The following is a 24270-nucleotide window of genomic DNA, read 5'->3' on the forward strand; positions in this document are numbered from 1 at the left end:
GGCAGGAGTTGCATATTACTGGTAGGTGCCCCTTGTCCCTGGATAGTGTTTTAATGCCTGTTAATGAGCGTGACACATTATTAAATGCCTATAATAAACTTGAACATTGTGGTACTGCCCTGAATACCATATTAAGTGACCTCAAAGATTTCATTCCCCTTCAAGAGTCAAGATAATTGGAATTTTGTCTAGATGTAGAGAAACTTGGGAACAGTTGTACAAACATTGGTCATGCTGTAAATATTCAAGAAATGGATGCTGAGTGTATATTATGTTCTGGACACTCTGTTAGGCTCTGGGGACAGAATGAGAAGCACAAGAACAGTGCTTGCTGGAGAGGAGCATATGTTATATTGCAGAGGACAAATAGGCAATCAAGTAAATAAGATGGAGGTAAATGTTGCAAGAAGAGTGAAGCGAGTCATGTGCTGAGAAAATGATTGACAGGGTCAAGGAAGCCTTGCTAAGGAGCCATGCCGGGATCTAAGGAAAAGGATGGGGCAGAGGAAACACATACACAGTCCCTGGGGTGCAAATGAGCTCTGCAAGTTTGAGAAACAGAAAGAGGGCAATGGTTGGACTGTATGTAGATATTGTAGAGTGAGGGAGAAATGGCTACCTTGTTCCAACTAGTCACGGAAGGCTTATTAGAGACTTAGAAATGAAATAGGTGTATATTTACTACATATAGATATATACCCCACCTAACAAGGTAGGTGTTGTTACACCTACCTTGCTGTAAATATACCCATTTCCTAGATGAGGGAACTGGGTGTCCGAGACCAGATCTACAGAGCGAGGGCCCGAGTCAGGGCTGTCTGACTCTTCCACTGCACCCTAACTGCAGACCCACAGAATCGGAGCAAGGCACTTGGAGGGATTAAGTGCTGAGTCATTGGCCTCCTAGGCTGGCTTCCCTGTGATACCTGGGCTTTGGGATATTAACAACAATGATCAAACGATGATGACAGCAGTGGCAATAACTATACCTACTATCACATACTTTATAGTTCGTAAGTACTTTACTGTGCAGTTCCTTATTTGTGGCTCAGAAGAACCCTCAAAGGTAAGCAGGACATGTTTTATTCTTCTTTAGGTTAAGAGATGACCTGAGGTGACGTGGGACAGGGCTGGGACTTGGCTCTTCTGATTCTAATCCAGGGCCCTTTCCTTAAACCACAGAAACTCCTGATTGAGGAGGAGATAAATATGGCTCATAAGCTTGTAGTCCTTCAGACTTCCAGAAAAAAACAAATGTGTACTTTTTTTTCAAAGCACTTTTGACTGTGAAGATGAGGCATAAAAGATGGACTCACTCTCATGAGTTTATTGAGCTTCTATTGTGTGCCAGACACCGGGACTGCCAAAGGATCCCAATAAAATAAGTTGAAAGGTACTAATTTAGCACAGTGTTACTTGCCCTATGATACAAGACTAGAAAAAATGCTATGGAAAAAGTAATTAAGTCACTTTTAGGAATTTGGGGAAGACCTCACCCAGAAGATGACAGTAAACTAGGCCTTGAAGGATGAATATTAGGCTTTCTCTGGGGAGAGAAGCAAGGAAGGTTATTCTAGGAAAAACAGATAAGAATACTATAATAAAAGAGTATGATGGCTCTGAGGAATAGTAAGTAATCAGGTATATCTGCAGCATGGAATATATAGGATATCATAGTGGGAAAGGAGGCTGTTAGACTGAGGTCTGATTGCAGAGGGCCTTGAATGCCAGGCTCAGGTGGTGCTGTATTTGGCTTGACCATCCCAAGTTTACTAGCAAGGGGATGACATGATTCTATTTTCTTTGTCTTAGAAAGCAAGTGCTATTGGCAAAGGGAGATGGGACTGGAACAGAGGAAAGGTTAGAAACTATTGTAGTAGTGAAGGAGAAAGAATAAAGCCCTGAATTGGTTGTAATCCCTAATTATGTGTTGAGAGGAAATGTGACACTGGGACTGAAGGACTGATTGGATATGAAGACACACTGATTGGATTTTGGACATACACACTAGTGTTACATTTGTACACATACATACGCTCTTTATTTTGGCCTCCCTAGACTCAGCCCAGCTCTCCCTGACTCTTCCAGGCAGCCATTGATTTATTTATTTTTTTTTATCCTCAAAAAAGGAGAAAATGTTATAGGTCTGTGATCTTATAGATCCTTTCTGTATGATTTGATCTTTGATCCCATAGGAATCTTCTGGCAGAGAAATGCTGAATGCAATCAAATTTTTGAAGAGTTGGAGGCATGATAATATTTATGTCCTGCAGATTACTTACCTTTTATGTATTTGGAACTGTTGTTGCCTATTTGAAAGCCCTCCTACTAAGCACTTTAGGGAAATCATTCTCAGCCAGTGACCTCTAGTAGGGAAACATTAGCAGAGCAACCTATTCTCTGTTTCTGGCCTCCTGCTGAATGCTGAAGGAGAATTTAGGTATTAGATAAAGGACTATAATATTTATGTCAGATCCCACACATTTCTAAAATATTCTTTCCTTCTACTTTTTTATTAATTGAGGACTACTCATCCTGGCTTTAAAAATGTAATGTGGGGTCAAGAGTTAGAAAAAAAAAAAAAGTCAACAAATACAGATTGCTTGCTCTTTAAATTATAAGCATCAGGAATTTATTTCTGTTGCAAAGTAGGGTTACATTTAATCTCTGAAGTAAAATGAGTTTTTCTGCTTTAGCTTGGATTCATTTCATTCCTATTTCACCCAAATTCATGTAACACTGTGAGAACGGTCCCAAAATAATCTCTACATTCAGTCAAAAACATCTGCAGGGGAGCCTTCCATGTTCAGATCAATGTTTCCATGAAAGAGAAGCAGCATTTTGAGGCTATTCTGGTGGTTCATATACTGGCGTTGCCACCTGGGAAAGCTTTCAACTCCCTGCACCCCAGTTACTTCAGTGAAGATGATACTCATGTCCTATGAGTGTTGTGAAGACTAAAAGAGGTGTGAAGCCACTGGAATTAAGTCTGGCACAAATGAGGGTTCAGTAAATATTAGCTCCTTTAGACACCAGTTTATAGAAGTTAGGCAAAAGAGATGCAGGCTTTTTCCTTTAGGGAGATTATAACTTAGTTTTCAAAACCACTGATTGGCAGAATGTTGTTTAAAATTCCTTCTGTTCCATTGATCTGTGTGTCTGTACCACAGATGCCAGTGCCATAGTGTTTTGATTACTGTAGCTTTGAAGTATAGTCTAAAGTCAGAGACCATGATACCACCAGCTCTGTTCTTCTTTCTCAGGATTACTTTGGCTATTCAAGGACTTTTGTGTTTCCGTACAAATTTTAGAATTAATTGTTGTAGTTCTGTGAAAAATTTCTTTGGTATTTTGATAGGGATTGCATTGAATCTGTAGATGGCCTGGGTGTTATGCTTAGTGAAATAAGCCAGACAGAGAGAGACAAATACTGTATGTTATCACTTATATGTAGAATGTAAAAAGTGAAATGAATGAATATAACAAAACAGAAACAGACTCACAGAGAGAATAAACTAGTAGTTGCCAGTGAGAAGAGGGAAGAGGAGAGGAGCAAGATAGGGGTAGGAGACTAAGAGGTACAAACTCCTAGGTATAAAATAAGCTACAAGGATATATTGTAGAGCAAAGGGAACATAGCCAATATTTTATAACGTTAAATGGAGTATAATCTACAAAAATTTTGGGTTTTTAAAAAAATTTTTTATTTATTTATGGCCGTGTTGGGTCTTTGTTGCTGTGCACAGGCTCTCTCTGGTTGCAGCGAGCGGGGGCTACTCTTCGTTGTGGTGCACGGGCTTCTCATTGCGGTGGCTTCTCTTGTTGCGGAGCATGGGCTTCCGTAGTTGTGGCTCACGGGCTCTAGAGCACAGGCTCAGTAGTTGCCCGGGCTTAGTTGCTCTGTGGCATGTGGATCTTCCCAGACCAGGGCTCAAACCCGTGTCCCCTGTATTGGCAGGCAGCTTCTTAACCACTGTGCCACCAGGGAAGCCTTCTACAAAAGTTTTGAATCACTGTTGTACAACTGAAACAAATAGAATATTGTAAATCAATTATAACTCAATAAAGAAGAAAATTCTTGATTCTCATGCCTCCTGTTAAGTGTCTGATGTCAAAAATGGAATTACACAGCCATTTATCTCCTTGGTGATCTAGAAAATAGGTATGTTTTTACTTTTTCTCTTCGGGCTGGTTACAGAGTAGAATCCATTTTCAGTGTTGAAAGACTGAGCTTTAAGAATCCTTGGCTTTTAGACTTTATACAGCTCTGTCAGCATGCTACTCAGAAGGAAATTTCCTGAAAGAGCTATCTTTTTTTCTTTTTCAAACAAATGACAGGTATAGGTACATAATTCAAATTACCTTGTAGTCTTAAAAAAAAAAAAAAAAAAGGCATTAAATCATATTGTTGTAGAATTTTAGCCGGATTCTCTTGACCATTGAAATGGCCATCTAACAAATATTTTAGTACTGTTGTTACTCCAGTGAGCAAGATACAGGCCCTGAAATTGTCCCTGTTTAATTGACTTGGATAAATATTTTGCGACTTAAAAAATTAATTGTTGCTACCTGAAATGGGAGGTATTTCTATATTTTGAGGAGGGAGGAGTGAAGTGGCCAAATTTTAAAAATTAATTGCATTTCAGCAAGTGACTGGAATACTTGTTTTCATTGACCCGATTGTTATATAGATATGCAATTATTTAATCAACTAAGTAATTTGTACTTCTGTAGTTTTATCATTTTCATGCTGCATTATAACCCTATGTATTCAAGGTATTGAACCTGTTCCATAAACAGTATTAATCTCAATTACTTTGGGAGCTTTAAATACTATTCCCTTATTAAATATATTCTTTGTTATGCTGCCCATGTTTTTGCAGCATCAGAAACTATTGATGCTGCTAAAAGCAAACATTCAGTTAATAAACCTTTTCATGTTTTAATTAATTAAAAAAATAAATTGTGCATTTATATTTCTCAGATGGTTTTGGTTATGGAAAACACCTGATAGGGCTAATTTAGAACTTTGAGTCCAAAATCCAACTTCATGGCTTGGTTTTATCTGAGGGACATTAAAATAGTAGAACATTTTCTGTCTTGGCAAGATTTGCAGTGTTGAAATTTTGAAAAGAAGATTTAATTTTGTCCATGAAACTATAAACTTCTTGAAGGCAGGGCCTGCCCCTTTTATTTCTGTGCTACCAGCACATGGTTGGCTGTGGTTAAAGGTTTGCTGATTGGAGTTGAACTGAAGTGAATAACACAACAGAATTTGAGACGCAATCTCCCAGGTCTTCCTTGTTTAATATACATAGGATGAACCTGACAAAACCGTCCTTTTTTCATTTCAAAAATTTCATTTTATTCTGTTCATCTTTGATGTGGAACATTTTTACGGCCTCCTGCTATAACTCATTTGGGTAGTGAGTTAACTTCTTCCTTGGAACTTAGCCCTTCGTTTTACTTCGCAGAATTCAGACTCCCCAAAGTTAGCTTGCCTCTGGGTAGAGATTGCTGCAAAATTTCCAAATGATCCTTCAACATGTAGGTTAAAGCAGAACTAAAATTAAGGACTCTATCATGTAAGCCACCTGAAAAACAAACAAACCCAGGGACATTTGTGTCTTCCTATTAACTCTTGGCTAGCACAAGGAGTTCATATTTCTTGCAAAGATCAAAAGATGACCCAAGACAATCTCCCCAAGGTACACAGTTCTGAAGTTTTACTGTGAAATCCAATTCAACTGGCATTAACTCTAGAACCTACTCCCGTATTTAATTTAATCATCACAGCCAAAACCAAATTAATACATACATAATGAGGTTACAGTTTCAATATTAAAATAGAATGGGGAGAAAGGCAGGCAGGAAAAGTATAATAATCTCTGCTTAGTCACTACTAAAGAATTTGCTTCTTTGCCTCTTTCATTAGTCTAGCTCAGAGTTTTTCAAACTTCAGTGTGCCTGTGAATTATTATACAAGGATTTTTACCCAAGTCCACATATTCTGTCTTATGGGTGATATAAGAAACCTCAAAAACAAATGTTACTATCTTTATAAACTGTCTCTAACAAGTACTTCTATACATATATTATACAAGAAAATATACTGAAACTGAGAGACAGATTTCAGAGAGACCTTTAACCCTTTTCTGTCTAAATGTCTCACCTGTGAAACAGGGATCCCGGTCCCTGGTATTTCATCCTGTGCCTTGGGCATAAAGCAGCCCACGTCCAAAGCGTCATTATTGTACTCGTGGTGACCTCTCTGCGCACATCATCAGGGCTGTCTGGTCTGTGAAATGCCACTAGATAATCATTTAGGATGGGTTTTGGGTCCGGCTTCTTGCAGAGATGCGGTGGGATGCTTAGGAAACTTCCTGAGTGGTTGGTATAACTGTGGGGTTTGGGTCTTATTTTTAATAACAAAGCAAGTATTATCAGCAACTGGGCAGAGGAGGGTAAGCTGCCAATCCTGCCAGACTCCGGTGGAGGCAGGGGGCTGTCCTGCCTCTCTGAGAACCGGCTGTCATCTGCTGCTCTCTTGTCACACTGACACGGCCCCTTGGCTGGGCTGATTGGTCGCTGGCAATAACTGATAGGGAATACTGATATTCTCGCTGGCAGTTCCTCACACTCCAAAGAGGCTCCTTTCCACCCCTCTTCTCACCTTCCCGACCCCTGCCTGCTGCCCAGCCTCCCCCAGTGATGCTGCCCCTGCCCCCCCGGGGGAGGAGAGCCCTGGGCGTGATGCTCTGAAATCCACCAGGCTGCTTGCGTTCGGGCTTGCCGGGAGAGTCCTGTTCCCGACTTCTCAGGGTTTTCACAGCACAAACAACTGCATGTGGGCCCGAGGGGAGGCTGAGAAGGACTTGTGTGTGTTGGTTTTACCGTCTTTCATCACTTTGTTGGCTTCATCCCGTGTCTGGAGCTCCGCGGTGGATTTCTTTCTGCCTACGACACTGAGGAAGGATCCCTTCTCCTTCTGTTGACTCTTTCTATTTTTATGGTAAGTGCTTGCATTCAATGAGCAGCCCTGCTGCAGTGAAGTGAACGCTAGCTCTCTTCCCAGCTAAGCTTAGTGACCTTCTCTCTGCGTTTCTCCTGTTTTCCTGGATCCACGTCTGGGGTGATCCAGCTAACGAAAATGCCGGGGGCCATGTGTCTGGATTGTTTGTCTTTTCATTTTATTTTATTGTTTCCATAAACCTGAGCTCCTCGCCTGTGATGGAAGCATAAGCGCTCTCTTTGTCCTTGAAGCGGCGGGCAGGGAAATGTGTGCACGATGGTAAACTGCAGCAGTGTGCAGGTGATCTGTGGAGGGTGATTGACAAATTTGGGCAAGATGAATCCTCGGCGTGCTGAGGTGCACTTCTCAGAATCCGGAAGGGCCGGGCTGATCGGCCCACCTAGCAAACTATTTCATCTTTGCCGGTGAAGACAGCATGCGTGTGAGTTATGTCGGAGTCGGCTGTGGGCAGTGGCGCCGTAAAGCACCTGCCTGTGGGTCCAGAATGGCCCTGTATCTTTCTTGTGGGCTTTACAACTTGGGCAGTAGCATTTGTGGCTGCGGGAGGAGCCCTGCGCTGGCTGGCGGAGTAGACTGCATGACCTCATTGCTTCTTTCCCTTTGGAATCTCAGGGTGCCTGTTCTGCAAACTGTGTCTTCCATCCTCTTCAGAGGGTGGTAGGGCAGTGATGAGAGGGCACGTTTCTGAGTTGACAACATAGTTTCAATCCTCCTTCTGGGAGATAAAAGGCTTTGAGACTGTTGGAATGGTTAGACTTTCCTAAGAGAAAATAAGCATGTTTCAGAGGAAGAACATGCGTGTTGCAGTGACATCAGGCAGACTGTTTGTTCCAGGGCATTTACTCTTAGACTCGTGTTCTAATTTTTCACCTGGTCTCCCGAGGCGTGCTGCAGAGAGCACGACAACTTCAATTGCTGGCTGCCCCTTGAAGCCCAAAGGAAACAAGTCAAGAACATTTTAGTATAGTTCTCACTTTGTGAAACCTGGGGTTGAAGGGGAGTCTCTTCTCACAGGGAGATGTCTTTACTTTCCTTTTCCTTTTTTTTTTTTTGGTAGCAGGTGTGTTGGATTATTTTGGTCAACGTAGCTTTCTACAGAATAAGCTTCACAGTTCTAATTCTGCTTGGTTATTTTCCGGTCTTGGACTGGAGATGGGTTATTTTATTGGATTTTGTGTGGATTTTCCAGTTGTGGTCCATTTAACTCCAGGGAGGGTAAAATGTGGAGTGAAATTTCTGGTCTTTCTCCCTGTTGACTGGGAGTTTGGAATGTAAAGTTCCTTAACTGTCTTGCTCTTTCTTACTACTTTTGTTTCCACTGTGTGGATTTTTCTCAAAATAGTGGTGATGACATCAGGCATATGCTTTTATCCTGTTCCCTGGGTCCAAAGTAGATAATTTGGTTGTTTTGGGTGGAGGGTTCTTTAAATGCATGAAAGCATACATTAAAACAAAGAACAAGAATTGCAGATGTTTACATTATCACCCAGCTTCATAGTGAAACCAGCAAATAGGTTAACAGCAACAGCAACAACCAAAAATTAGGATCCTTGCATATTGTAAACTCTGAATCATTAAATAATGTCTGAAGTACTTTCATCATTGTTTGGATTAGCTGTTCTAATATCGACACTTCCCTACACTCAGTTATGGCTGGGAGCAGCGTTGTCATTTGACTGGCTGACTTCTCTGCTTCCTTTGATTCTAATGTTTCGTTGTTTACTTTCATTTCTACTGGTGTTTGATTAATTTTTTTCCTCCAATCGCAAGGGTTTTTATCAGGTGCTTGGCAACTCAACTTGACGAATTCATCAAGATGGAAAGAGAGTCAGCTTGGGTGTCATGGAAATAGACTCCGCATTTCACACTGCAGGCCATTTCAGATGCCTTTAGAAAATATTTTGTTTTAATTAGTAGCAGCTTTAGCTTTGAGAGAGGAAATTCAGTGGGCTTCCTTTATTTTACTGAGCAGAATATTCACCCATGCAATCAGAATTGTATATATGCAAGCATATACACAAATGTACTGTTTACTTGTGACTGTTAAGTGTACATATTTTCAATAGTTGTAGCGTGCTCATTTAGAGAGGAGAAAAATTTGAGATACTGCTTTGCATTCTCTAGCTAGCCCCCCCCCCCCCCCCGCCCCTCTTGGTAGGGATTTCCCCGATTTTCCCTCCACGCCCCCTCCAGATAACCGCCTTTGGGAATTTCTTTGAATTGGGAGAATGCATTCTTTAGCATTTGCTTGTCTCACAACATGGTGTCAGGTTAATTCCTTTGTAGAGTCTCTGAAGGCAGCATACACAGTCACTGCAGAAAATATCCGTAAAAGCTGTGCTGAGTGGAGCCAGTAACTCTTAGCCTCTTGATGTGATGAAGTCACTGCAACATTTTTTGCGTTTTGTGTGTGTGTTTATTTAGCTGCTGTGCCTTGTAACCAATTTTGCTTGCAACCCTAGCAAGTTGTACTTATTTGAAATGGGTCTAGAAATACCTAGATAGTTGTAGATGCAGTTACTCATTTTTCACATTTCTTTTTTTTTTTTTAATTTTTGGCTGCGTTGGGTCTTCCTTGCTGTGCATGGGCTTTCTCTAGTTGCGGCGACGGGGGGCTACTCTTCGTTGCTGTGCGCGGGCTTCTCATTGCGGTGGCTTCTCTTGTTGCGGAGCACAGGCTCTAGGCGCGTGGGCTTCAGTAGTTGTGGCACGTGGGCTCAGTAGTTGTGGCGCACGGGCTAAGTTGCTCCACGGCATGTGGGATCTTCCTGGACCAGGGATCGAACCCATGTCCCCTGCATTGGCAGGCGGATTCTTAACCATTGCACCACCAGGGAAGTCCCTTTTCACATTTCTTAATTACAGCTATCATTAAAACAGTGCTTTTACTGTTTCTTTTGATGTTATTCTATTCAATAATTTGAAACCTGTAGTTTATATTTCTGAACCAGTATTCAGAATTCTCCATTATCTTCCTTTCTACTTTTTCCCAGTTCTGCTTTATTTATATTTCTATGAATGAATAGGCATTCGTGTACACATATAAACTCAGTGAAGATCGTTGGATTAATCAAGAGTTGGTTAAAACCTTCTCTTTTTTTTATTTTTATAAATTTATTTTATTTTTGGCTGCGTTGGGTCTTCATTGCTGTGCGCTGGCTTTCCCTACTTGCGGTGAGCGAGGGCTACTCTTCGTTGCGGTGCGCGGGCTTCTCATTGTGGTGGCTTCTTTTGTTGCAGAGCACGGGCTCTAGGCACGTGGGCTTCAGTAGCTGTCGCACACAGGCTCAGTAGTTGTGGCGCATGGGCTTAGTTGCTCTGTGGCATGTGGGATCCTCCCGGACCAGGGCTTGAACCCGTGTCCCCTGTATTGGCAGGCAGATTCTTAACCGCTGTGCCACCAGGGAAGTCCCAACACCTTCTCTTTTAGTAACCAAAACTCTAGTGCTCAACCTGTAATCATGTAACTGAGAGAAGAAATTGTCCCTATTAATATAAATATAACCTCATATGTCTGCAGGCATTCTTCTCATTGAAACTATTTTCCATAGTTGATTACCAGGACCAGAAATAGAATCAGTTTACATTTTAATTAATGACATTCTAGATTTGTCTAGGTTGGACTGACCTCAAATCTTGAAATGTTTACTATTTAAAAGGTCTTCCTATAAAGAGGGGGAGTTTATGGATGATACAAAATGAAACCACTTGATTATGTGATACAGCCTTTCTTTGGCAATTGAATGAACCATATCATTAAGGATGTTGGCTGAATTTTCCTATGGCTTTTTACAATATAATTAAGGCGATATATTCCCTTTACCACCTCTCCATGAGCCTTTTTTTCCCACAGAGTAAAGAGAACATACACCTCCCCCATAAAGCTGCTTAGAGGGAGAACCATTCTTTAACTGAGATTCAAAACCACTTCCAACACCAGCTATGGTGATCTACTTTGAAAGGAACTTGCTATTCAATTGGCAACTCAGACAGATTGTATAAAAGAGGGGAAGTTCTTCATGAGCTGTTGAAGACCGCATTTTTGAAATGTGTCTCCCTACAGAATTCATTTAGGACTGTAATCCCTAGACCAGCTTCGCAGAAAAAAAGCATGTCCTTAGGAGCATAATAATCTACCCAGACTGTCATAAATGTTTACGTGCAAGTTATATCTCTTGGGTGGTAAAAGGAGTTGGCAGAATTTTGGAGGAGAATCAAATCACAGCCCCAAAATAACGTAAGACGAAAGGGGAAAATTCCTCCCTATGCTTAGCATTTAATTCTCCAGTCAGGCTGTTGGCCCTTAAGTCTGAAGAGCCAAGAAATTGTTAAAAACGCATAATGACAGATTTTGTGGGCCTGTTCTGTAATAGAAATCTTTGACCCTTAATTAGGCATCTGCTGAGTGACCTTTTGGCTTGCAGTCATTCTTATAGGAAGCAGACATATTGTAATACAGCAGGAATTCACTTACATTTTTCCTGTCGGTCTCCCAGTGGAGACCTCCTGTGAGTGTCAGAGGGAATGAGTGTCTGGAGGCCACGGCCGGGCACAGCAGGACCCCGGGTGCCAGTGTGTCCCCAGCCACTAACTGACTGTCAGATTCAAAGTCATATCTGCTACATTGGGCTTGGTGGGCCAGGTAATCTGAGGGCTCCCCCAACCACTAAAAATCATGAACTGTTGTTCCAGCTCTTTTTACTAGATGGGTAACTTCTAAGGCAATTGAACTAGATGAGACATTCCTAGAGGGGATGGGCTCTACCTTCCCATGATTTACAAAGCCCCCAGCACTACGACAGTGACATGAGCAGCAGAGTTACTCAGAAACATGTGATAATGGTGATCCTTCGTGAACAGGGCTCGTGTGTGTATGATGACGACCTGCTGCCCCTGGGACATCTTGAAATACCTCTTCTTATCAAAAGGGACCTTGAGGAGCATCTCACCTACCCTCTCGTTTCATAGACAAGAAAGCTAAGGTCCAGGGAAGTTAAGTCACTTCCTCAAGAAAGTGATCTGGTTAGCACCTGGACAAGACAGTTGAGTGCAATGTGCATGGATTTACTTAGACTCGAGCTCCACTCCTGGTGTGGGACCCCTTCCACGATACACAGCTGACACTTACTGTGTTATTCTTTGCTCACAAAACTGCTTTGTGGCATCTAACTCACTGGTGTCCATTATTTCTGGGTTTCTTTCATGCAGATTACGTGGCTGTACCAGTCAGAGTGAGTCACATCAAACAACTGTTCATGGTCATGTGTTCATGCTTGTGTGGAAATGCATTTTTTTCTTCTTTTTCTTTTTTTTGCTCTACGCGGGCCTCTCACTGTTGTGGCCTCTCCCGTTGCGGAGCAACAGGCTCCGGACACACAGGCTCAGCGGCCATGGCTCACGGGCGCAGCCTCTCCGCGGCATGTGGGATCTTCCCGGACCGGGGCACGAATCCGTGTCCCCTGCATCGGCAGGCGGACTCTCAACCACTGTGCCACCAGGGAAGCCCCGAAATGCATTTTTTAAATATTGAAACTGCTTTTCTTATGAACACTTCAAGAATTTTAAAAACATTATGGTTAATTTCCCCCCCTGTGCTTCAGCCATTTATTTCTGTTTTATAGAGGGGTGATGTTTATGGATCAGTTCCTTTGTCCATTCATTCACCTAATACTCATTGAGCACCTATTGTGTCCACTCTAATGCCAGGCAGTAGGGATCCGGTGGTGAAACAGCTGGATGTGGCCATTGCTCTGAGGGAGTTCAGTGTAGTGATGCTTCGTGGAGTTTATCTTCTCTTGATTTTTCAGCCAGTAATCTGCTTTCTGTTTCTCACGGTTTCTCAGAATCCAGTTGAGAAACAGTTTGCTGGGGAAGTTCTTTCCTGTGATTATTCCACTGAGAAGTTCTTTTCATAAAAAGGCACCTTTGCTGTCATTGCCACGTATATCTTCCCATTTTCCAAAACAGTATTTTTAGCTTGTGATTTTGTTACCTGACTGAACAAAAGAGATTAATTTGTTTGGACTATTGTTGTGATTCGCAAGATGACTGTTCCATTCTGTGGCAAAACTAGCCTGATCGTGGAATCCTAAATTTATAGTCTGGATAGCACAGTGTCCATGGAACTAATTACAGGTTAAAGACCAAACTCCTTGGCCTTGTATACCAGGCCCATCATAATGTACAGCCATTGCTTCTATGCTCTGCTTCTTGTTCTGCAGCTCCCCTAGAATGTTCCAGAAGTAACAAAACATTTGCGGTGCTCAGAAATAAGGAGCTGTCTCTTGCCTCAGTGCCTTTGCACATACCGTCTCCTTTGCCTGCAATGTCTCTCCTCTCGAGACTAACTTTCAGGTTCAGATATCATCTCCCACAGAGGCTTTTTGACACTTACAACCTTTATTGACCCCTCTGCCCAAAGCTGAGCTAAGTAGACCCTGTCTGTCCTCTTACAGACCTCATAGGACTTTGTAAAGGTCTCATAGGACTTTATAAACTATAATTACTTGTCTACTTGGTTCCCTCTCCCAAATAGACATCTTGTTCCTTGAGGGCAGGGACCATGTTTTCATCTCTATATCCCAAGGCCCAGCTGAGTGACTGCTGATTGACAGATATCCAATAGTTCTTGATCAAATGGGTCATGAATCACCATAGAAAACCTAGGGTGCTGGTATTGACAACTACTGCTCTGTGTGGAAAACTTAATTTTTCAAAACAATGTGACTATATGAATTGTACGGAGAAGGATAGAGAGATTGGCAGCCATCCTGACGTAATCCATTAGAAATTCTATGCAAAACCCCAGAAAATGTCTCTGCCTCCAAATGAGTTTCAATAAAGTAAACAAGAATTAAGTGTCTTCTATAAGCAAAGCATTGTTAGGTCCCCAGGAGTGAAAGATTTAAATACAAAAAAAAGCAGCTGTGTAATTCCTGTCTTCCAAAAGGCCGCAAACTAGTGAGAACTTGTTCTGCGTGCAAATGACCTTGTTATGAGGCGGACAGTTACAGAGATTCTAGTAGGCTGTAGGCTTGCAGGTGAGGTGGGAGTAGAAAGGTCATTCCAGGCAGAGGGGCTGGCTTGAGCAAGAACCTAGACATCGGATGGTGGGTCAACAATTAGGTGGATTTGGTTGGGAAGTAGAGGGAGTGGGGTAGGGGTGGGGGGAGGAGAGCGGAAAATGCAGAGGAAGACAAGGAACCTTTGGGTGGGGGAGATGGGAATGGTATCAGAAGATCTGAATGGTAGTTGATTTTTTTCTGTAAGTTGGGAGGTAATTAATAGGGTCTAGAAAAAGCCAGTTGGAAATTGTTTGGAATCTCTCCTTGGGTTTAATTAAATCAAAAGTCTGTATTCAGCAGGGAAAGAGAGCAGTTGCTTAGCGTAAGACATTTATTTCTCAGCCATCCCTTTTGCCCTTGAGGGTATAGTTTGATATTCAAAGTCATCACAAGGAAATGAAGCTGGGAAATCTAACCTAAATCAATCAATTTTAGACCTAGAGAGAGTTGAGGATGGAGGTCACTGAAGTGCCTCTTAACACACTGTCCAGAGTGTAAAGAACCCTCCGGGCCCTTTGGTGCTTTTATTACTAGTAACTGACCTTTTTTTTCCCTTTTTCAATTAGCTTTGTGCTACTTACAAAGAATACAGTCATCTTATGAACCAGTGGGTATAGGCGTGCATGAACTAGTTTCATGTAGGTGAAGAAGTGGTTTAGAAAATTTTCTGCTGTGCCTCTTCTCTCCTTTTTTTTTTTTTCCTTTTAAGAATCAGGGAACATATGTGTAGGGAGTGGTGAGTAGTTAAGTTTTGTGTGTCTCAGAATTGGATCTGATCAGATGACTCTCCATCTTGAAAGTAACCTAAAAAGAGATTGAGGAGTTAGGAATATCTCTAAAAATCTTGGCCAGAGTATGAAAGCAAATCTTGTTGATGGAGCGAGAGATAATGAGGCAGAAGCTTCATTCACTGACTTACTCACTTAAGTACTATTGAGCATTTACTATGCTTCTGGCTCAGTTCTAGACACGGGAGAAACAGTGAACAAAACGGTCAATGTCTTGTCTTCATGGAGCAAACATTCTGGTAGGAAGCGAAGAGGAAACAGACATTTTAGCATATGCAAACATGTTAGATGATGATAAGCACTGTGGAGAAAAAAAAATGAATGATTTTGCTATTATCTTCACATTTTGGCTTTCTTTCGATTTATTTAACTTACGTATTTTCGAATCATTTTTTCATTCATTGTTTTCCGCCTACTGTTTTTATATTTACTTTCTGACTAGTCTATCATAAATCAAAATCTTGAGGGTTTTTTCCGCTAGATAAGTGCAACTGTTGAAACCATTGGAGTGCTATGAACAAAAGTTGTAATCAGGTATTCAGTTCTTGAATTGACTTATAGGAAAAGTACTGTGGACATCAAAGCCCACGCGTATGTTTCTCAAGGATAAAATTGTCAGAATTTACAAGAGCAGTGTACAGGATAGGAACAGATCTGTCTGTCACCTGAGTCTGAGTGGAGCAGGTTAGGGTGCTCTGGAAGACAGAGTGTGGAGCTTAGGGCCCTGGGAGGGGACAGAGAATTGGTGGACATCACCAGGGAGCACAGCTCACGAGGAGAGGAAGATGGGATTGAACCGAAGTGAACACACAGGAAATTTAGCAAGGAATCTCAGCTGGGGAGGGAGGATAAATCCAGAGAGACATATGTATGTCAATGAGCAACGCTTCCAAAAACAGGTTCTGCCTAATGTAGAACATCTCTGTGAACTGGTTAATGGAAATAGTGACTTGAAACAAAAAGCAGTATTTATGGATTTCTAAAAATTCCCACTCTATATTCTGTGTGATCTTGAATTCAGTATCAGTGTTCCATTCTACTCCAAGCAAGCTTTCAGTTAATACTTTCTACCTTGCTTCTAAAAGAATTAGGATTTAAAGAAAAATATCTCCTGGTGGTGGAGAGCCTGGGCTCTGGGGCAGATAGCCTGCTTCCCATCCTGGCCCTGCCAGTTACTCGCCTTTGGACCTTGAGCAGGTTACTTAGTCTCTTTGTAGATCATTGTCCTGAATTATAAAAATGGGGGTAACTGATATTCTCTATCTTATAGAGTGGCTGAGTTAAATGAGATGGTACTTGGCAAGTACTTAGCACACTGGCTACAAGATGGTTATACTGCTGAACAGTTTAAACTCATTATTATCATTGTCTCTCTGCTGTTAGGAGTTTGGAGAAATTCTCATACGTATGTATGTATTTACCTGCTTAGCAGAGCTTTTCTTTAATAGTTATGATAGTGCTTTCTTCTTCATGTTTGTGATTAATGATTTTACACTGAAGCTTTTGGGAGGGATCTCACAGGTTTTGTTCTCAGTCTCTGAGATGCTTACTGTGATTAAAAATTCACTTGGATTATAAGTCTTGGATCATAAGTCAAAGAGATATGACCCAGGGAATTGAAAGACCATGTGACCACAGAGGTCAATGGGAGGAGGATCTACTAGACACAGGAGGTGACTTTCTGGCAGGAAAAGAAAAAGATGAGGTCAAAGAGAAAAGCGCAAGATGGCAGCAAATAGGGTTACTTTCCTTTGACTCTGTTGATATTCGAGAGGGTTTAGGAATGGTTGCTCTTCAGGTGGTGTACAGTTTAGGCAAGCTACTGCTGCGCTGTAGCTTGCAGTTTCCTGGAGAGAGCTACCAAGGAAATGGGGTTGGTGGAGATGGAGGAAAGGTGGTTAGGGAGGAGTGGTTATGTGCCAGTAAGTTTATAGGAAAGATTTGTAAAAGTGGAGTGCTGGGTCACAGGGAGTATGAATTAAAAATTTTGATGCCTCTTAGCAAATTGCTATTGACTTAAATCATTGCTAATCTGCTAGGGAGAAAGTAGCATCTCATAGTTTAACTTGAGCATCTTTTCATGTGCTTACTTTGTATCTTCCTCTTCTGTGAATAGTCTGTTCATGCCCTTTGCAAGCTCACTTTTAAAATTTGAGTTTTGGCTTTGAGTTTTAGGAGCTTTTTATATATTAAAGAAATTAACGTTTCCTATAAGATTTTTTCCCAAATAGTTTCTGCTATTCTGTCATTTATCTTTTGATATTGTCTATAATATTTGGGGCCTAAGAGTTTTGTTTTTATGTAAAGTTGTCATATGTTTCCTTGGTACTTTCTGGATTTTGCAGGATAATCAAAAAAGCCTGTCCAACTCTGGGGTCATAAAACTTATTCTTCAACAGTTTATTGTTGGAATTTTATGATTTTAGTTTTGTATATGTCTTTGGTTCACACTTATTTTGTTATAGAAATGAAATAGAAATCCGATTTTATTTTTCCCCATAACTACCCCATTGTTCTTTCCAAAATTTTTTAAATTTTTATTTATTTTTTAGCATCTTTATTAGAGTATAATTGCTTTACAGTGGTGTGTCAGTTTCTGCTTTATAACAAAGTAAATTAGTTATATGTATACATATGTCCCCATAACTCTTCCCTCTTGCCTCTCCCTCCGTCCCACCCTCCCTATCCCACCACTCTAGGTGGTCACAAAGAACCGAGCTGATCTCCCTGTGCTGTGCGGCTGCTTCCCACTAGCTATCTATTTTACGTTTGGTAGTGTATATTTGTCCACGGCACTCTCGCACTTTGTCCCAGCTTACCCTTCCCCCTCCCTGTATCCTCAAGTCCATTCTCTAGTAGGTCTGCATCTTTATTCCCGTCTTGCCCCAAGGTTCTTCTGACCATTTTCTTTTTTTTTCTTTTTTCTTTTTTTTAGATTCCATATATATGTGTTAGCATATGGTATTTGTTTTTCTCTTTCTGACTTCATTCTGTATGACAGTCTCTAGGTCCATCCACCTCACTACAAATAACTCAGTTTTGTTCCTTTTTATAGCTGAGTAATATTCCATTGTATATATGTGCCACATATTCTTTATCCATTCATCTGTCGATGGACACTTAGGTTGCTTCCATGTCCTGGCTATTGTAAATAGAGCTGCAATGAACATTTTGGTACATGACTCTCTTTGAATTACTGTTTTCTCAGGGTATATGCCCACTAGTGGGATTGCTGGGTCGTATGGTAGTTCTATTGTTAGTTTTTTAAGGAACTTCCATACTGTTCTCCATAGTGGCTGTATCAATTTGCATTTCCACCAGCAGGGCAAGAGGGTTCCCTTTTCTCCACGCCCTCTCCAGCATTTATTGTTTGTAGACTTTTTGATGATGGCCATTCTGACTGGTGTGAGATGATATCTCATTGTAGTTTTGATTTGCATTTTTCTAATGATTAATGATGTTGAGCATCCTTTCATGTGTTTGTTGGCCATCTGTATATCTTCTTTGGAGAAATGTCTGTTTAGGTCTTCTGCCCATTTTTGGACTGGGTTGTTTATTTTTTTGATATTGAGCTGCATGAGCTGCTCCAAACATTTCTTGAACAATGTGTCTTTCCCTTGCCTTCAGTGTGATGATTCTTGAGAAAGCTAATATTTACTTGGACCAGGGTGAAGGTGGCATGAAAGGGTAGCATCATCTATTAAACCCCCTCTGCAGTTAGAGCTATTTTTGGAAAGTTTACTGTTTTGTTTACTGTCAGTTTGTTGGCTAACTCTGCACCGTGTTAATTTCTTTAGTTTTTCATGTTTTAATATCTGGGATGGCATGTCTTCACTTCTCTTTTTTCGTTCCAGGATTTTCCTGTATCTTCTTACAGTCTTATTTTTTCTATATGAACTTTGAAAATTGTCTGGTTCTTAAAAAAATCATGTTTTAGGGGGAGGGTTGAATTAAGTTTATAGATTAATCTAGGGAGAATATTTTACGAAACTGAACCAACCTGTCCCCAAACAGAGTATATGTTCCCATTTACTCAAATCTTGTTTTGTGACTCTCAGTAGTGTTTTAAAGTTCTTCACATATATCTTGATAGTATCTTTTTTTTTAAAACAATTAATTTAATTTATTTATTTATTTTTGGCTGTGTTGGGTCTTCGTTTCTGTGCGAGGGCTTTCTCTAGTTGCAGCGAGTGAGGGCCACTCTTCATTGCAGTGCGTGGATCTCTCACTGTTGCACCCTCTCTTGTTGCAGAGCACAAGCTCCAGATGCGTAGGCTCAGTAGTTGTGGCTCATGGGCCTAGTTGCTCCGCGGCATGTGGGATCTTCCCAGACCAGGGCTCGAACCCGTGTCCCCTGCATTGGCAGGCAGACTCTCAACCACTGCGCCACCAGGGAAGCCCAATAGTATCTTTTTTTGGAAGAAATTATGATTTGATATTGTGGTAAGTCCTTACTAGTCTTCACATATTTCCAGAAGTATTGAGGGATGAGAAGGAAATGGGAGTGTTTGTTCAGCACCATAGAATGAATAAATTACCTGGGGAAAAATATTTAAAAATCTGTATAGATGTGATTGATTTTTCTTTTTTTGGTCCCTCCTTTAAAACCCCAAGTTCTGAATTGTTGATTTAACCATAAAAATGTATTTGTTTTAAATTTGCAATTGAATTTGTTTTTCACACTCCCAAATTCAGAGGACCAGTTGCTCTGATCCTTTTGCACAGTGTTCTGTTAACGTTCTTACATTAACTCATTTGTCTGTTAATTAACTCAGGAGGCATTTAATGAGCACTTAACGTAGGCCAAGCATTAGGAATATGAATACTAATAAGACATGGTTGCTTTCATTAAGGGGTTTGCTGTTCACTGGGAGACTGACCTGCAAACAAATAGTTATAATAATATGGCAATGTGCTTGCTTGAAAACCTATGCAATGTGGAATTGGAGCATGGAGGGGAGGGCCTAGGGCTCTCCTAGGGGCAATCAGAGAAGGCTTCCCTGAGGAGGTAGCATCTGAACCATTTAGATGAGTCGCTTTCCAGGTGGACAAAGCAGAGGAGGCTGCTCTAGGCAGAGAAACTAGCAAGTGCAAAGACACTGTGGCATGCCTGGTCTACAAGTAATTTAGTCTATGGGGCTAGGGTAGGAGATGAGGCTTAGCCAGTAGGTAGGTGCCAGATGTCAAAAGGCTTAATGTGACATGCTAAGCAGGTTTTGCTATATTCTGTAGGTGTTGGAGAAAACTTAGCCTTCTAAACTCAGTTAAGTCAATTTTATTTTTTAAAGTAGAGATTAGAATATGTAATTGCAGAGACAGAAAAAATTTGGATATTTATCCTGGGGGCGGGGCATGACTAAGGAATAGTTTTCTTGAAGGCAGAGATATTACACATAATTACTTGTCAGTTTGCCTTGGTCATTATTGTATAAGAATCTGGGAAAACACAGTTTAATTAATGAACATGATTGGATATTTAAATAGTTACTTAAGTGTGTGCTATAGAGACCTTTCAAAATATGTTAAAAAGTACTTGATTATCTGCCTGTGGGGTATACTTAAAAAACTTGCCTACTTGGTAAGGTTAAAACAGGCAGGTATACAGTTTACATTGCAGCTGTAATTGTGGCATCTGAGTAATTTACCTGGTTCCCAACAGACAGAACCAAGGGTAATTCCTGCCTAGGCGTAGCCTAGTTAGAGTCTGGTTAGGTGGTCTTGGTTTGGGTATGACTGGAGATTTTGAAAATGAAATTATTGAGAAGAATCAAAGCAATATTATAATGAAGCTAAAAGCGGTTTACTACATAGCTAACTTAGCCGTGTATCTAACAAATTATAATATACGCGAACTGTGGGTTTTACTGTAATATCTATCTAACTATGTACTATTACTACATATCCTTACTAAAAGATGGGCAAACTTTATAGCCGTGAGTGACAAAAGGATCTTGCTTGCTGCTGCATGGAGAACAGATGGTAGGGAGTCAGGGTGGAAATAGATCAGTTAGGAGACTGGTGGAGAAGTCCAGAAGAGAGATGCTGATGGACCAGGGTGGTGGCATTTGAGGTGGTAAGAGGTGGTGGGATGCTGGCACTGTCTCCACACTGGAGCTGAAAGATGCAAACATAGAATATTTTAAAGGGAGATGAGGAAAGGCTAGCTGGGGAGGCTACTTAAGCAAGAGCAGTCAGTGCAGCTGATAGGCTGAATGGGCCACCATGACCTCTTGCAGGGTTAACTTTTGTGCGTCTGTATACTTACAAACCACACTGGAATGTGTGAAACGATTCAGTAGTGATTTCCCAGAATTGTCTTACTCTGAGAGTCTGCGTTAAGTAGGGTTAATTGGAAGTATATAAATGGAGTCTACTTCCCTGAGCAATAAAATTGTTAGAGTCTACACTAAAATTTTAACCTTAAGCAATTTCACAGCCCGAGAATTTTCAGCAAATAGTAATCAGGGCCCTGATAATAAGAAATTGGCAGCCCATTTGGACTGACATGGGAGAGGAACAAACTGGGGGCACAGAAAAGGAGCCACAGATCATGATTTGGAGTGTGGGGAAAAATGAGTGAAATGTGGCTGCAAATTATAAATTGTGTAACATTTAATTCAAGTGCTTTTATTTTTATTTATTTTTTAACATCTTTATTGGAGTATAATTGCTTTACAATGGTGTGTTAGTTTCTGCTTTATAACAAAGTGAATCAGCTATACATATATCCCCATATCTCCTCATATATATGGAATCTAAAAAAAAAAAAAAAGGTTCTGAAGAACCTAGGGGCAGGACAGGAATAAAGACGCAGACATAGAGAATGGACTCAAGTGCTTTTAGCTAAAGAGAATTCTTTCTAAAACCTAGGTTACTCTTCTCCATTAGCAAAAGGTTATAAAATGTTTCAGAGTTGAGTCAAGGCTAGTTCCCTTACCTTTGGAAGTTATCTTTGATGCAGAGCCCTCTGTTCCAAATAGTAAGTATATTTCTGTAAATCATGTGGTATGTCATGAAACTGAAAATACAATTCTGAAAGTTTTTTACAGATCCCAAACTTTTGTCAGACCCTGCCTTTTGGAAGGATTTTAGGCTTCTTCTAAGAATTTAAATTTTCTCTGCAAAATTGAGGATGAAAACCATGGCCGAAACTGCCCTAGTCATCATGGACTGCGTACATTTCCATAATATAAGATGAGTAGTGGTCAAAACTGTTCAGGAATGGAGACTGTTCTCTTGGCCACATTGATCAAGGGATATAATTTGACAGACATTCTCCGGTTAACTATTCATACAATAAACCACACACAGTCCTCATTGAATTGGGTGGATTCATTCTTTCTTGAATTAACCTGTTACTGTCATCGTAAGTCACAAAATTAAAGACCTTTACAATTGTTGTAGCCAGAGCGATGGATAAGGAGTCCCTTAAACAATGGCAGTCAGTACGAAACCTTTATCCGTGACTAAGCGTGAAGTGGCATTAACGGGCTGTTGTTTTTGTAACCTGATATAGATTGAAGTAGACTTAGTGTTAATGATGCATGTATGTGGGTGTATGTATGTACATACATGCGGGCACGCATATGTACATATATACGTATGTAACTCCTCTCATGCACGGACTGTGGTGGTCTTTTTGAATCATGAACCATTCTTTTAATTTCCTTTTAATTCCTTATATATAGCTTAGTGTCTAAAACAAAGTAGGAACTCAAACAATTGTTAATTAAAACCTAGAATTAGATTTTGGTTTTTTGTTACTGTTGATTAAATACTCCTGTATCCTGTCTAGTTTTGTATTACTTTTGGAGGCCCAAATGATTGTACCTTATGCTCTTGGTACCCTGGCTTGATGTGACAGAATATAACATATTCATGACTCTAAGCATTAAAAAAAAAAAAAAAGGCAATATTTTAAAGGGAAGTAGCTCTGTAGATGGATGTAGAAGGACGTGAAAGGGGCATGAGATTATAGGACAAAATTGCCGTGTGTGTGTACATATATAGGTATTTATATGTATATTCCCTCATGCCAGAAGCAACTTTGGCTGCTCAGAATACATAATACTGGACATAGTAAAAATCAAAAGTAAGAAAATGGTGGGAACAACGTACAACCAAGAATACAATTAAATTGCATGTCAGAATGACCTAAGCATAAGACACAGGGGCCAAAACTTCACCTCTGGGTTTTCTATGACATAGAGGGAAGAGGAAACACTTGGAGGAGTAAAGAGAAACCATTTTCTCAGGATGATTATAACTACTCTTGGCACCAACACCAGACAAGTATTTCTCCCAGGAGTCTCCATAAAGAGTACACTGTGTTTTGTTTTGAAAATCAAGTTTTGTACGGCTGATCCTCCTAAAACATTTTTGAGTTAATAGCATCACTTCAAAGCAAAATTTTGTAAAAGCGACTGCAAGGTTCTGTTGAGGTACCCTGTTCTCTGCTGATCTGATTTGGCCCACCGATAGGAAGACTACTTGTCCTCTCAGCAATCTTCCCTGTGTATTGTTTTTCTCAGCGGAGGGTTTGAGAATATTCCTTGCCTTTGAATTTGAGGTGGTATTACTCCCTGGCACATAAGGCCTAGAGTGCAGCTATTCTGTGTAGCTGGTTAAAGAGAGGCTTGGTACCCTAGCGGAGTGTCAGATGAAAGCTGGGGTAGCATCCTTTAGAGTGAGCGGAGCTGCTTACGAAGACATTTGCCCGGGGCTGCCCTCCTGACTTCTTATGGCAACATAGGCGAAACCAAGCAGCTAGCCTAGGATTATACATAGAAAATACTTTTAGTCATCAGGCAAATGGGTAGTCCACTGCAGGGGGCTTTAAACAGGTATTCCTGGGGTACCCGAACACCTAAGGTGTGGAAGGTTTTTGAGGTCATCGGTTCGCAGTGTCCGGACTGTATTTTTCACTTCCCCTCTCACAATTACTCTTTCCCCATTTTAGCCAAGAACGGCATCTCCTTATCTATCCTGAGTCTTACTGTATTGTGCAGGGGTCTAGAATCTACCTGGGCACTGAAGAGAGCAGGAATCTGAAATATTTTCTTGCAAAGAAGTATGGTAGCATGAGCAATAAAAGACTTTCCGACATAAACTATGTAAGCTACATTGGGATGAAGTTCTGTGGGGAAGTAGACTGAATAAAAGAGTTAAAGGAAAAAAATTACATAAAATTTCCAGCTGATAAGGAGGAGCTTGAACTGGGTTGGTTATATTTGAAATGGATGATGGTGTTTATATTAGGATTCTCTGGAGAAACAGAACTAATGACATACATACATACATACATACATATATATATACACATCCACACATGGGAGAGGGGGTTATGGGCGTGGGGGGAGAGAGATTAAGAGATTAGAAGGAATTA

At 40.8% G+C, this 24270-nt stretch overlaps 1 protein-coding gene across 3 annotated transcripts in view; it reads left to right on the forward strand.

Annotated features, from left to right (window-relative positions):
• Positions 1 to 6610: 6610 nt before the first annotated feature.
• The window catches only part of ANO4 (anoctamin 4), a 357757-nt gene continuing 340097 nt past the window's right edge, over positions 6611 to 24270 (forward strand). Inside the window, exon 1 of one of the 3 annotated variants that reach the window (XM_029205408.1) lies at positions 6611 to 7012. The gene's annotated coding sequence lies outside the window, so the exon portion shown is untranslated. Of the gene's footprint in view, positions 7013 to 7116; positions 7455 to 24270 lie in introns of those variants that run through there. The other 2 variants (XM_029205406.1, XM_029205409.1) reach the window with 2 other exon arrangements.

Source organism: Monodon monoceros, unplaced genomic scaffold (genome assembly GCF_005190385.1).
Source record: "Monodon monoceros isolate NGI ecotype Baffin Bay Population unplaced genomic scaffold, NGI_Narwhal_1 Super_Scaffold_6, whole genome shotgun sequence".
Lineage (NCBI taxonomy): Eukaryota > Metazoa > Chordata > Mammalia > Artiodactyla > Monodontidae > Monodon > Monodon monoceros.